Source organism: Equus caballus, chromosome 23 (genome assembly GCF_041296265.1).
Source record: "Equus caballus isolate H_3958 breed thoroughbred chromosome 23, TB-T2T, whole genome shotgun sequence".
Lineage (NCBI taxonomy): Eukaryota > Metazoa > Chordata > Mammalia > Perissodactyla > Equidae > Equus > Equus caballus.
Window position 1 is genome coordinate 46,664,116 of NC_091706.1, and position 12,388 is coordinate 46,676,503.

At 43.7% G+C, this 12,388-nt stretch overlaps 1 protein-coding gene across 16 annotated transcripts in view; it reads right to left on the bottom strand.

The window, feature by feature from the left end:
- MPDZ (multiple PDZ domain crumbs cell polarity complex component) overlaps positions 1-11,926 on the bottom strand; it is a 155,044-nt gene extending 143,118 nt beyond the window's left edge. For 8 of the 16 annotated variants that reach the window (XM_070248691.1, XM_070248688.1, XM_023627359.2 and 5 more), the window contains exon 1: positions 11,633-11,926. The gene's annotated coding sequence lies outside the window, so the exon portion shown is untranslated. The remainder of the gene's footprint in view (positions 1-11,632) is intronic. The other 8 variants (XM_070248690.1, XM_070248687.1, XM_070248685.1 and 5 more) reach the window with 1 other exon arrangement.
- Positions 11,927-12,388: the final 462 nt, after the last annotated feature.

Sequence of the window (12,388 nt, forward strand, 5' to 3'; positions counted from 1 at the left end):
AGAAGAAATAATGAGTGAGGAAGCTAAACGGAGAAGAGAGAGAGAGATGCAGCGGCAGCAAGAGAATTTGGAAAGCCCCCAGGAAATCCCTTAGCATTCCCCAGGCTAACAGGAGGTGGAGCAAGGTGTTGACTGAGGGTTAAGATGCACAGGAAGAACTGAACACTTGCTCCTACCAAAGTGAAATCTGATCTCAGAGGAAGAACTTCAACTCGATCTTCTTTCACCCGGCAAACAGCTAAACACAGTGAGAGTCACTGAGTCTGAGTCACTTTCCTCGCAACTCAGTTGTTAAAATCCCATAAGATACGTATGTGAAAGTGCTTAGAAAATGAGAAGTGCTATAGAAACATTAGGCATTATTAACAGTATCAGCATCAGAATGGTTAACTGATATTGTTTCCTAATTTTAAAAAATCAACAGCAAAAAAATTATATATACACGGCATTATTCCACCAAGTTTTAGCCAAGTACTTACATTTCCCTGGGTATGGGGCACAGGCAGATTAAGCAATGAAGGTACTTGCACAGGATCCTTCCATTCCCCATTCAAATAAATATGCACTTTGACACCTAATTTTGTATTCATAATTTTTGGGTTTTTTAAAGAGGGCCAGCCCAAATTCTATATAAACTTTAAGCCCCCCCAAAAATCTGTTACTTGCCTCTATCACTGAAGCATATGACAAAGCAGAATAAGGACAGCTACCTAACTTCTGAGCCCTCAATTTAGTGGAAAAGAGTAAGTAATCACACTGCAAGGTGATGTGCTAAATTCTATGAGAGTACAGAGGAATCCAATGCTGTCAGTATGAGTGAGAAAGAATTTAGAGGAGATGTGACATGTGAATTGTCCTCAAGGATGCACAAGTTAGGAGAGTATGGGGAAGAAACAGGAGGAAAGGCATCTCTTGTGAGGGAAGGACATCTGCTAAGGCAAAGAAACCAGAGAATTTAACGACAGTGGTTCTATAGTACTGAGGTACTAAACTAGATAGGAGCTAGGAACGCAATGTTTCCATGGCCTTAGTGCGACTTTACCTTGCAGGACTGGTGGAGCATGTAGGTACACTGGGGAGGGTGAGAAAAATTACTAAAATTTATTTTCGGGAAAAACAATTCTGGCAATAGGGCAAGTAATTTACCAAAAGGAGAGAAGAACTAATACACTACAACCAGATGTTAGGCTGTTAACACAGCCCAACAAAAAATAATGTGAGCCTAGATTAAGGCAGTGGCAAGAAAAGAGGGATGATACAGACATATTCATTAGAGGGACTCAAAAGGATTCAATGACCACTAGACGTGTGTTGCGGGCAGGTGGAATGAGAGAGTGACAGCAATAGAGTTTGACTCCCAATGTTTCTAACCTGGGAAGCTAGAAATATTGCGACATGACTAGCTTAAACAACAGGAGCAGAAAGAGCAACGTCATCTGTTTTTAGAGGAAGGGGTAGAAATGTATTCCTTTTGAACATACTGAGCTTGCAATGCCTTTAGAAAATAGGACATAGCAGATTTCAAGCTCCATGAGGGGAGGAATTTTTGTTTTTTGTTGTTGTTTCCTTTTTTTCACAGGGCCCCAGCACTAGAAATACTGGCTGGCCCAGAGTTGGCGCTCAATAAATATTTGTGGAAAGAATGAATCAATTACACATGTGGACCTAAGGAGAAAAGAAAGTGGAGACACAAAAGTGGGGAATCACTGGCCTCCAGGTGTTGCTGAAGATGACAGAGACTAATCAGGAAGAAGGCACAGATTAACAAGGGGGAGAACTGAGATCGGAATCCCAGGGAACATGAACATGTAAAAATATACCTTAATATACAAGAATTATTTCAGTGGTAGAAATCAATTAGAAATAAAGACCCCTCACGCTTGATCACTCAAAATAAGTGCCACATTCATAAAGCACCCACTACAGCCAACATACGAGGCAAGGAATAGTGTTACTGTTTATTTAGCTCATACTAAATAAGGCTTATTTGATATCACTTTGGTTCCTATACCAATGTGAATATAAATTACTTATGGAAGATAACCTTAAAAAGGTCAAATTAGGGGCTGGCACAGCGGCGTAGTAGTTAAGTTCGTGTGATCCGCTTCAGTGGCCCAGGGTTTGCAGATTCGGATCCCGGACATGGACCTACACACCGCTCATCAAGCCACGCTGTGGCAGTGTCCCATATACAAAGTAGAGGAAGACTGGCATGGATGTTAGCTCAGGGCCAGTGTTCCTCACAAAAAAAAAAAGGTCAAATTAAATATAGAAGAGGATCAAAAAAGGGCACATATGTACAGTGATGGATGGCAACCAGTGTTTGGGTGAACATGACGGAGTGTATACAGAAGATGAACTACGATGTGCATCTGAAATTTACATAATGTTATAAACCAATGTTACCTCAATAAAAAAATTTAAAATATCTTAAATAGACATCAAACAATTATCTGTGAAGTAAATTAAAAATCCTAGTGGAATCAAAAGTTTCAAGATGAAATAAAGTCTACAAAAGAGCAGAATGTATCTAAGAAACTCAAAATTGCCCATAATCCTCCTATTCACCTCCATACTAAATCAAAACAAATTCACCTTTGGCTCTTCTGTTGATTAAATAGCTGCGTATACTCCAGAAGAAAATAAAATTTGTCCACAATAATAAAAGCAGTGTTTTTCATAATCTGTACTAAAGAATTACTAGAGAGAACTCCGTATTCCTCTGACAGCAAAGACATGTCACTCTCTAAATCAGCTGATAAGCCTGTCAGTCAGTGGTAGTCTACACTGCTGAGAATACGCTGAGGAAAGTCAGCAAAAGAGATGATGATTTACATCTTGCTGGCAAGATTCCAAGTAGTTTAGATAAGGGAAAACTGTATAAAGAAATCCAAATTAATATGAACCTATCTATCCGAACATGAACCTTAGGCATATAAGACAAATAAGCATGGACCAATTCAATCCCCTAATTACTAATTCACAGATAATTGTTACAGGCTGCAATATTTAGTTACCATATGTAATTCCATAGGACTCACTAGGGCCAACTTGACAACTGGTATTTTCTCTCTGAAAACATTTTAAAAGCCCTTACTCTCTTTCAATAAACATGACTATTTGCTTCTTAATTAACTCATCTACTATTTAACTACACTCATTAACTGTATTTTACTATGGTACCCAAAGGACTAAACGTTAATATCAAGATTATAAACCACCTTTCACATTTGTAGTAATCCAGAGAGCCTGAATAATCAGCCTGTAATAATCTGCCTGAAACGGTAGTGTTTTGTTGTTTCTGCCACTTAATTTCACTTAAGTGATCAGAAAGTAGAGACAAACACATAAATGTTAAAAAATTACCCAAAAAATCTGAATGATTCCAGTCAGAATAGCACATTTTCACAATATACTGATCCTCCCTCTTCAACTCTTGGTATGCTTGGTGATCTAGTTGTAACATATATTCAATGGCAATTATTTGGATAATTCAGGCACCAAATTACTTCTTTGACATCCCATTCACTCTATCACGGCCACGTAAATTTGTTACAAGCAGTGGCAGATAAATCTATTAAAAATTATAAGAACTACCAAAAATACGCAACTGGGTCAGGGGTTAGGCAAGCATTCTGCAAATCCAGCTCTGGGCTCAACACTGAAACTGACCCAAGCTGAGCTCATACTCTTCAGATAGCAGGATACAGAAGCTCCTCGAAAACCTCAACAGCCAGGTGACCTTTTTTTTGCTTTTTACTTAATCACTTGATATGTTTAAAGATGCGAAATTTTTAAATCTTTTTATTTTACAAGTACCAGCAGTTTTTTTCTTTGAACTACAATTTACATATTTTTGAAACTTCAAGTCACATTAAAGAAGGGCATTTAAATTTTATGTTTAACCAAAATGGGCATGAATTTAAGAAGACTGAAAAACACTGTCAAACACAAAATTCTGACACCTACTGTTGAAACCAAGAACAAATGTACTACATGACAATGGACAAAGCACAAGAGAATTTTAAACTATTAAAAAACTCCTGGGGGCCAGCCAAGTGGTGTAGTGGTTAAGTTCGCCTGCTCTGCTCTGGCAGCCTAGGGTTTGATTGATTGGATCCTGGGCAAGGACCTACACACCACTCACCAAGCCATGTGGTGGTGTCCCACATACAAAGTAGAGGAAGACCGGCCATGGATGTCAGCTCAGGGACAATCTTCCTAAAGCAAAAAGAGGAAGACTGGCAACAGATCTTGGCTCAGGGCCAATCTTCCTCACCCACCCCCCCCCCCCCAAAAAATAAAAACCCAACCAAACAAAAAAACTCCTGAATGATATTTCCATTCAATGAACTAGTACTCAGCAATAAACAATAATAAACTATGAATACAGGCAACATGGATGAATTCCAAAATGCAGAGTGAAAGAAGCTGGACAAAAAGAGAGAACATTCTGTATGATTCCATTTATTTAAAGCTCTAGAGAATGCAAACAAAACTATAGTGACAGAAAGCAGATCAGTGGTTTCTTGCAGATGGGAGACAGGTAGGCAGGGAGACAGGAAAGGAGTACAAAGGGGCATGAAGAAACTTCTTGGAGTGATGGATATGTTCACTATCCTGACTGTGGGGATGGTTTCACAGAGGCCTAAATTTAACAAATTGTACATTTTCATTATGTGCAGTTTATGTGAATGACAAATAATACCTCAATAAACAATAGAAGTTAAGCAATCCCTCACCCTTCCTTGAGAAATGGATGGAGCGTGAATGTCCTGAGTTTAGCACTCAACTGATGTTCACTGACTCTAATGGAGCTGGCTAGGCGGCAATAATCCAGGCCCAGGGGCTGTTTCTTCTTTTGTTTTTCTACCTCAGCCACAAAACACTTCTAAAAACACTTTGTGACTCAGCCTGATCTACTACCTGTATTCAGCAGATCCTATCAGAATAAAGAGGTGTTCTAGTGCTGTACTTTTCTCAAAGGGAACAGGATGACTACATTTACTATTCCCAGGAAACCAGTGAATGTGACAGGAAGGAGGGGGACAGGGTCAGGGAAAACTCCACTGAACCCTAGAGTTGAAGCCCCTCCAGTCCTACAGCTGGAAATAAATGTCGCCCAGAGGCAGATTCACGCCTGACTTATTCAAAAGCAGTACCCTAGGAAGACTGGGGGGAACGCCTGACCTAAGGCTTTCTGAACTTCATCCAGCAACGCCTTAGACGAACAGGAGCCGATAAGGGGCCTAGGAAAGCAGAAGAGAAGCTGGACAGAGCTTACACAGATCAGAGAGGATCTTTTAAACTGTAGAATGATCTTTACTCTTTATGATTCTATCATCATAGTTTTGGTAGGTTAGCGATGTTTTATGAGCACAGATTCCCGGACCATTTTCTACAGCCAGTTCCCCAAAGCAAGGTGTGCTAGGAGCCAGTGACTACACAACGTAAAGTTATTCCAAAGTTAACTATAGGACTACACAACATTTAATCTTAAGCACAGATCAGGATGCACAAGTACATTCTCCACTGGTGTCCTGTGTGCCACATGGTAGTTAACCACATTATGCCTCCTCAAAGAGTCAAGAAGCATTGGTTCCAAGATATGCTATTAGTGTCAATTCAAACGTATGGATGCTTTAATAATCTCAGATGATGTTATCCTCACTGAGAAAAAGAGCATTCGGTGAAATCTACTGATCAACAGCTCTACTTATTTATTCTGTCAAAATAATTTAAGCATCCTCAATTCACAAAATATGCGTTCTCTTGGGGGGGGGCAGTACCTATGGGAACAATAAATAATACCTCAATAAACAACAGATGCTAAACAATCCCTCCCGCCTCCTCGAGAAACGGAGACAGAATTACAGGTAAGTTTTTGCTGCTTTGCGCTTGTCTATGTCTTCCAAATTTTTTTAAATGTGCTATTTTTATCATCAGAAAGAGTTACTAAAAGAAATAAGTACCTTATGTATTTTACTATAACTATGTTTTTTAAATGTAAGCAATAGAGTAAATGGGAAAGTATCCCAAAACCTACTCAAACTATCAACAGTAAATCATCAACACAACCTAAACAGGTTTTCCCTTAAGATTTTTTTTGTTTCTCTGGTAGCTGATGTTTCTGTTTTTCCTTTCTCACAAGCATTTCCTTTTTCACTTTCCCCTCACACATTTATTTATAGCGCATTGGACCTGGAGGTAGAGTGGTTTACAAGAAAATAACAATGAATGTTGTTTGCACAGATATAATAAAACTAAAAAGAGGAAAAAGATAAGAATTCCCTAGACCAAACAAATTTAACCACCATAGGCAAGAAGAAAAAAAGCAAGAATTTAAGTCTCGTTTTACTTTTTTTTTTTTTTTTTAACTCAGCCTGCCAAATCTGGAAGAATCACTTTAACATTCCTCTAACCCAACAAATATAATTTCAACACTAAAAAAATTTTTTGTTATCTTATGATACATGATATAAATTACTTCTTTACATTTATATTTTTCCAAAAAGGGGAAGAAATTTCTGGGGAAAAAAGATTATGCCAAATATTTGCCCACAAAACATGCGTAGGATATATACACACAGTTTTTAGACCAATGTAATTTAAAGAATACATTTTGCTGTTTTAATCAGACTCCAATACCATCATGAGATGTTTACAACACTAACATTTCATCTTTGCTGAATTTCATGTTTTTACTCACTTTTTAAGAGTAGAAGAAATATTTTGAGAAAATTAATGCTTTTATGAAACACTTAAAAAGAAAACTAACGCTCTGTCCACTAAAAGGAAAGGTCAATTTCCCAGTGAGCACCAGGAGGAAGAAGACAAGTGGCCTCAGAGCAAAGAGAAAATAGCTTTTCCCTCAAACAGCAGTTTCTTTCTCCCCAACATCACATCACCACAGTAACGCTGAGGTATACTGCCACAGAGGTCTGCTGCACGACCTCCTCCCTCACCTGGAAGCAGTCCATTCTTCACGCCGGACCACTTTACAGCTTACAGTCCGTAAGAAGCTTACAGTCTCTTCGAGGACTTTGTTATGGGCTGAACTGTGTCCCCTCCAAAAATTCATACTGAAGTCCTAAGCCCCAGTACCTCAGAATGCGACTGTGTTTGGAGACAGGGTTTTTAAAGAGAGAATTAAGCTTGAATGAAGTCATTGGGAAGTCATAGGGAAGACACTGAGAAGTTACAGGGAGAAGAAGGCCATTTACAAACTGCCATCTACAGATGCTGGCAAGCAATCCTATAATGATGTCTAATTCTTTGATTCCCTGTAGCTTTTACAACATGCAAAACCTTTTCATTCTTTCCTCTGTATGTCTGTTTTTCCACTAAGAGAGCTTCTGGAGCAGTATATTTATTTTGTGTTCTTCCCAGTACCTAACCCAATACAACATAATCCTAATCCATCTAGCATTACTATCTACTAAATGAATAACTACCTCAGATCTTCTTGGGAAACATTTCACAGGAAGGCAATGGATTACTTCACATTAGTTTCCTTTATCTGGAAATAGCTCTTCATGTCCTTATTCTTATTCACCCACATGGAACCCCACTAAAATTATTTAATCCTAGCAAGTCAACTTTACCATACTAAACATCATTTCCCAACTGTATTTATATTGATGCTCTCCTATGCATGACACTAATTTACAAGAGAAAATAATACCTTTGTTGTTATAAATATGGGGTTTGATAATACATGTAACAATGTAACTAGAGCAAATGAATTCCTATGTTAGGCCAAATGTGTTTTAAAGGCACATAAACTATTTGGGAAATAGTTCTAAGTGCTCCTAGTTACACGTTAAATGTGCTAGCACAAATAACTATTTATACAGTTATATGTACATTTAGTTATATGTGCAATAGTTTGGATCCCTCAGGGCCAAGCCGAGGATGCACAGAACTACTCCCAACCCGGTACCCCTCAACATGGGCACAGAGCTGGGAGTCCAGAAGCAGGGCCTGAAGTGCCACGGGGCCAGACACAAGCTCTCCACCCACCAGGATGTGGCTACCGGTAAGGAGGTAGCACCATTAAGCAGTCCTGAATTCCGTGAGTTGTCTGCTTCTTTACTTTGAAATATAGGATCTTTTGCTGGCAAATGTGTTGTTTGCTCTAGCATATATGGGGACATTTCCAATCCAATACATCAACTTTGCCTCAAGATATTTTATGAAATTCACAGAGCACTTTGTGCATATTATAAACATACAAAATGAAGCCAACCGCAACTCAACCTAAGAGAGTCAAGTCTATGAGGTCGGCCTTGGGATGTAAGCTGGAGAAAACGATCTGCCTTTAACTCAGGACAGTTATCTGCTAGACAATCCATTGTTTCATGCCAGTTTCTAAATCCCTTAATCTTACCTCTAGACAATAGGGCCACTTCTTCATTTCTAACAGCCTCCCCACCCCAGCAGCTTACGGCTAGAGGCCTGCATCAATGCAAAATCACACTTCAAGGATTTCCAGGAACCTCTCTGAGCACACCACTTTGCAGGGATAAAGTTAACACCCTGGGGACAATCTCTACTCCCTCACAGTACGTGCATTTAAAAGGTATACCAAATGCAAAGACGTCTTTAAGGGCCAAACAGGGCAGTGTCTATCTGATAGGAATCTGGAACACACTAAAAACTGTGACTGACAGCCCTCCCTTTCCAAGCCACAAAGTCAGGCGGCTTAGACCATAAAAGGAAGTGTGGTAAAGGGAGAAAGAAACCCAGAAACAAGAGACGGGGGAAGAAATACTGAAAGGAGTCAAGGAAAGAAAAGCAACACGTGTAAGAGGAATGTATACATATGACTGATCTGTTAGTAACTCGTTGAGATAAATTTCATCAGTTTTTCTGTTTGTTTTAGCAAATGAAGTAGGAAAAAAGAGCAGTAAAGAGTCCAGCTAGCCTTGCCTAAGTGACAACTTGCCTCTGGAAAGGAACCTATGACATCCCCTTAGCCCTCCTCTCTCTACCTAAATAAACAAAACTATCATTCTATCTGCAGATAGAAGTCACTACAACTCCCTGCAAAACAACCTGAAATATCGCTATCTGTATTAAACTTAACATAACTAAACACATAATTTCTGCCAATCAGAAACTCCACTTTATCCTAGATTCTAACAGAGAAAGATACCAAAAGGTTATGAAAACTTTTTGGGAGTGAAACTTGGAAATGAGAAAAATCCAACACATTAACTGAATTTGTCCATCTACTAGGGAAAAGTCTGCCAGTTCAGGGGAAACTCGAAACTGGGCCTGAAAGGCAATAAAATTAAACAGCGCACCCATCACAAGAGGGAAGATTTAAGCAATACTTTTTTTTTTTTGGTGAGGAAGATTGTCCCTGAGCTAACATCTGTTGCCAATCTTTCTCCTTTTGCTTGCGGAAGATTATTGCTGAGCTAACATTTGTGCCAAACTTCCTCTCTTTTGTATGTGGGACACCGCCACAGCATGGCTTGATGAGCAGTATGTAGGTCGGTGCCTGGGATCTGAACCCTCAAAACGAGGCAGCCGCGAACCCCAGCCAAGCGAACTTAACATTACGCCACCCGGTTGGCCCCAAGCAATACTTTTAAAGCCTGGTCTTGGTTGGCAACTTTTTCTGTAAAGAGTAAGATAACAAATATTTCAGACTTTGAAGGCTATACTTTTCTGTCTCAACTATGCAACTCCTCAATTCTGCCACTGTAGCTGTGAAAGCAGCCACAGACAATAAGTAGGAGACACAGACGACAGGAATGAGCGTCACTGTGCTCCAATACAACTTTCCTTATGGACACTCAAATTTGACTTTCATATAATTTTTACACGTCATGAAATATTCTTTTGATTTTGTTTTCAACCATTTAAAAATGTACAAACCATTCCTAGCTCCAAAACTTCAGGGGAAAAAACAGGCTGTAGTAGGCTGATTTGGCCCGTGGCCCTTACCTTTACAGACCTTGGCTGTCAAGGACCCTAATGTGAACTTTGAGCGGAATAGAGCCCAATCTAGACAGACCCGCCCGTTTGTAAACCAGCCCATTAGCAAGCAGGCAATGCGGGCAGCCCAGACAAGATTAACCCCACCACCCTCTAAACCCGCTCAGCCCCTCCCTCAGGTCAGGGCACAGGTGCATCCAGCCAGAGCTCCGCCTTGTATTACAGTTCGAGCCACGGAACTTCAAGCTCTGTTGGGTTTTTAAATGCAATTGTTTACCTAAATTCTACCAGGCGCTAAAGCGTATACTATACAAATTTAGCTGATTCCATCCTTACGAAAAGTTTCGTTGTAGTCACCTATACCCAAATTCAACATGTAAAAACTTCCAAACCATCACGTCGTTAGTTTTTCAGATTAGGTGTCGTTTATTCTGTAAAAAGAACCCTTAAATGAGGAATGTCTATGGAAACACGAAAGGGATGTTTACACCACAGCTGTCCACCAAAGCTGGATGCGAGTCTGGCCACTTCTCAGATTCTTCCCCTCTCAACATCAAAAGAACACGGAGAGGTTTCCTTCTAGGCTGGTGAAGTCACGGTCCTCTTATCTGATGTTACCGGTGAAACACTAGTCGCCACCCTCCCCCTCCCCACCCCAAGGCACGCAGGGCCCAGGCTCCGGTTCTTCCCAAGCGGAGCAGCCTCAGCAGCCTCACCCGCGGATTTGGATAGAGGCGCCCTGCCGCCCGGACTTGCCCCCGGCCACTGCGCAGCAGCGGCCACCTCCCGCCCTCGCCCGGCCCCTCCTCCTCTCCGCAGTCCCAGCTTGAATTTCCATGTGATCCGCAGGAAAGAATAGCCAGGGCTTTGTGCCTCTGCAAAGAACGCAAGCAAAAATTTACACCATCACCACCACCAGCACACACACACACACACACACACACACACAACTCCCCAAGACACAAAGCGTCTCCCGACCACCGCCTCCCTAGGAACATCCGGCATCCCGGGGCTGCGAAATCGCAGACAAAGGCGCCCCACAGGCCCGCGGGGGGGATGCAGCGGGACGCGAGAGCAAAATGCTCGCACCCAGCGGGGCCAGGGATGAAGGGGCACAGGCGCTACGGGGGGGATAGGGGGCGAGTCCCAATTAGCGGCGCGCTCTGTGTCCCCGCCGCCGAGGCCGGAGACGCCAGCCTGGGGGCATTTCTCCCCAGCCGCTGCCCACCCCGTACAGCCCGGCACGGAACCGCGGAGGTGGCGCCGGGCCGCGGCCACAGCAGCGCAGAGCAACAGGCTCCCGCGCCCCAGGCCTGGAGGGCCCCTTCTTGGCATCCATACTCTGCCCCTCCAGGGGAAAGAAAAGAACAAACTTTTAAACCATTTACAGTGAGCAAGAGCACAGGCGGGTGGACGGGGGGAGATTAAAAGGGCTGGACTATCGTTCGGGGGCCATGCGAGGAGCAAAGAAAACTTCCAGACCGCATCCTTTTCAGGAGCCCGAGAAACAGCGGCTCCCCGAGAGCGCCGGGCCGCGCGGGGAGGGGCGAGCACACCCCGCCCGCCGGCCGGCCACCCGCCCCGCGCGCCGAGCCCCGGGCGCCCGCGCACCCTCCCGGCCGGCGCGCGCGCAGGGCGCGGGGACGCGCTCCGGCCTCCCGGCCCGGGCCCCGGCGCCGCTTACCGGGCTCGCGGCGGCCACCGCGGGCGGAGACGCGAAAGGGGAGGAGGGCTAGGGAGCGGGGTCGCCGGGGTCCCCGGGGCCGCGGGGGCCTCGCCTCGCCCCCGCTCGTTCTCTTCTCCGCCGAAGTAACGGCCGGCGACGAGCTTCGGGATAAGCGCGCACAGGCACACGCTCACGCGCCGCCGGAAAACTTCATCCCGCCCGGCGCCGGCGGCCCGACGCCAACCGCGCGCCGCCGCGCCCCCGCCCCCCGCGCGCCGCACTTGCGCCGACCGGGGCTGCCGGGGAGGCGGCGGGGCCGGGGCTGCCGGGGCTGCGTGACGCCTGCGGCCGCGGGGCGGCGGGCGGCCAATCAGGGGGCGCGGCCGAGGCAGCCGGGCCCGGGTTTTAAACCAGCTCCTCCGGCGCGCGGCCTCGGATGATGTGGGGCGCGGACGCTGTGCGGCTGCCGGAGGGAACGCCGGGCGCCCCGTTAGATGCGAATGTCACACAGAAAGGAATACTTATTTTGGACAAGTATGTTCGCTGCGACGTTTGGGAGATACTTATACGAAAAAATTATTCGTTGTTTATCTGGAATTCGAATATAACCGGGCGTCCTGTATTTTTACTTGCTAAATCTGGCAACCCATGGGAACTAGTAGCCTCTATTTCTAGTTCTGGGAACTAAATAATTTCTTATCTAGACTAACTGCTTTGTGGATGCTTTCTGCATTGGTAGCTTATTAAAGTGGTGTGGATTGGTGATGGGAAGCA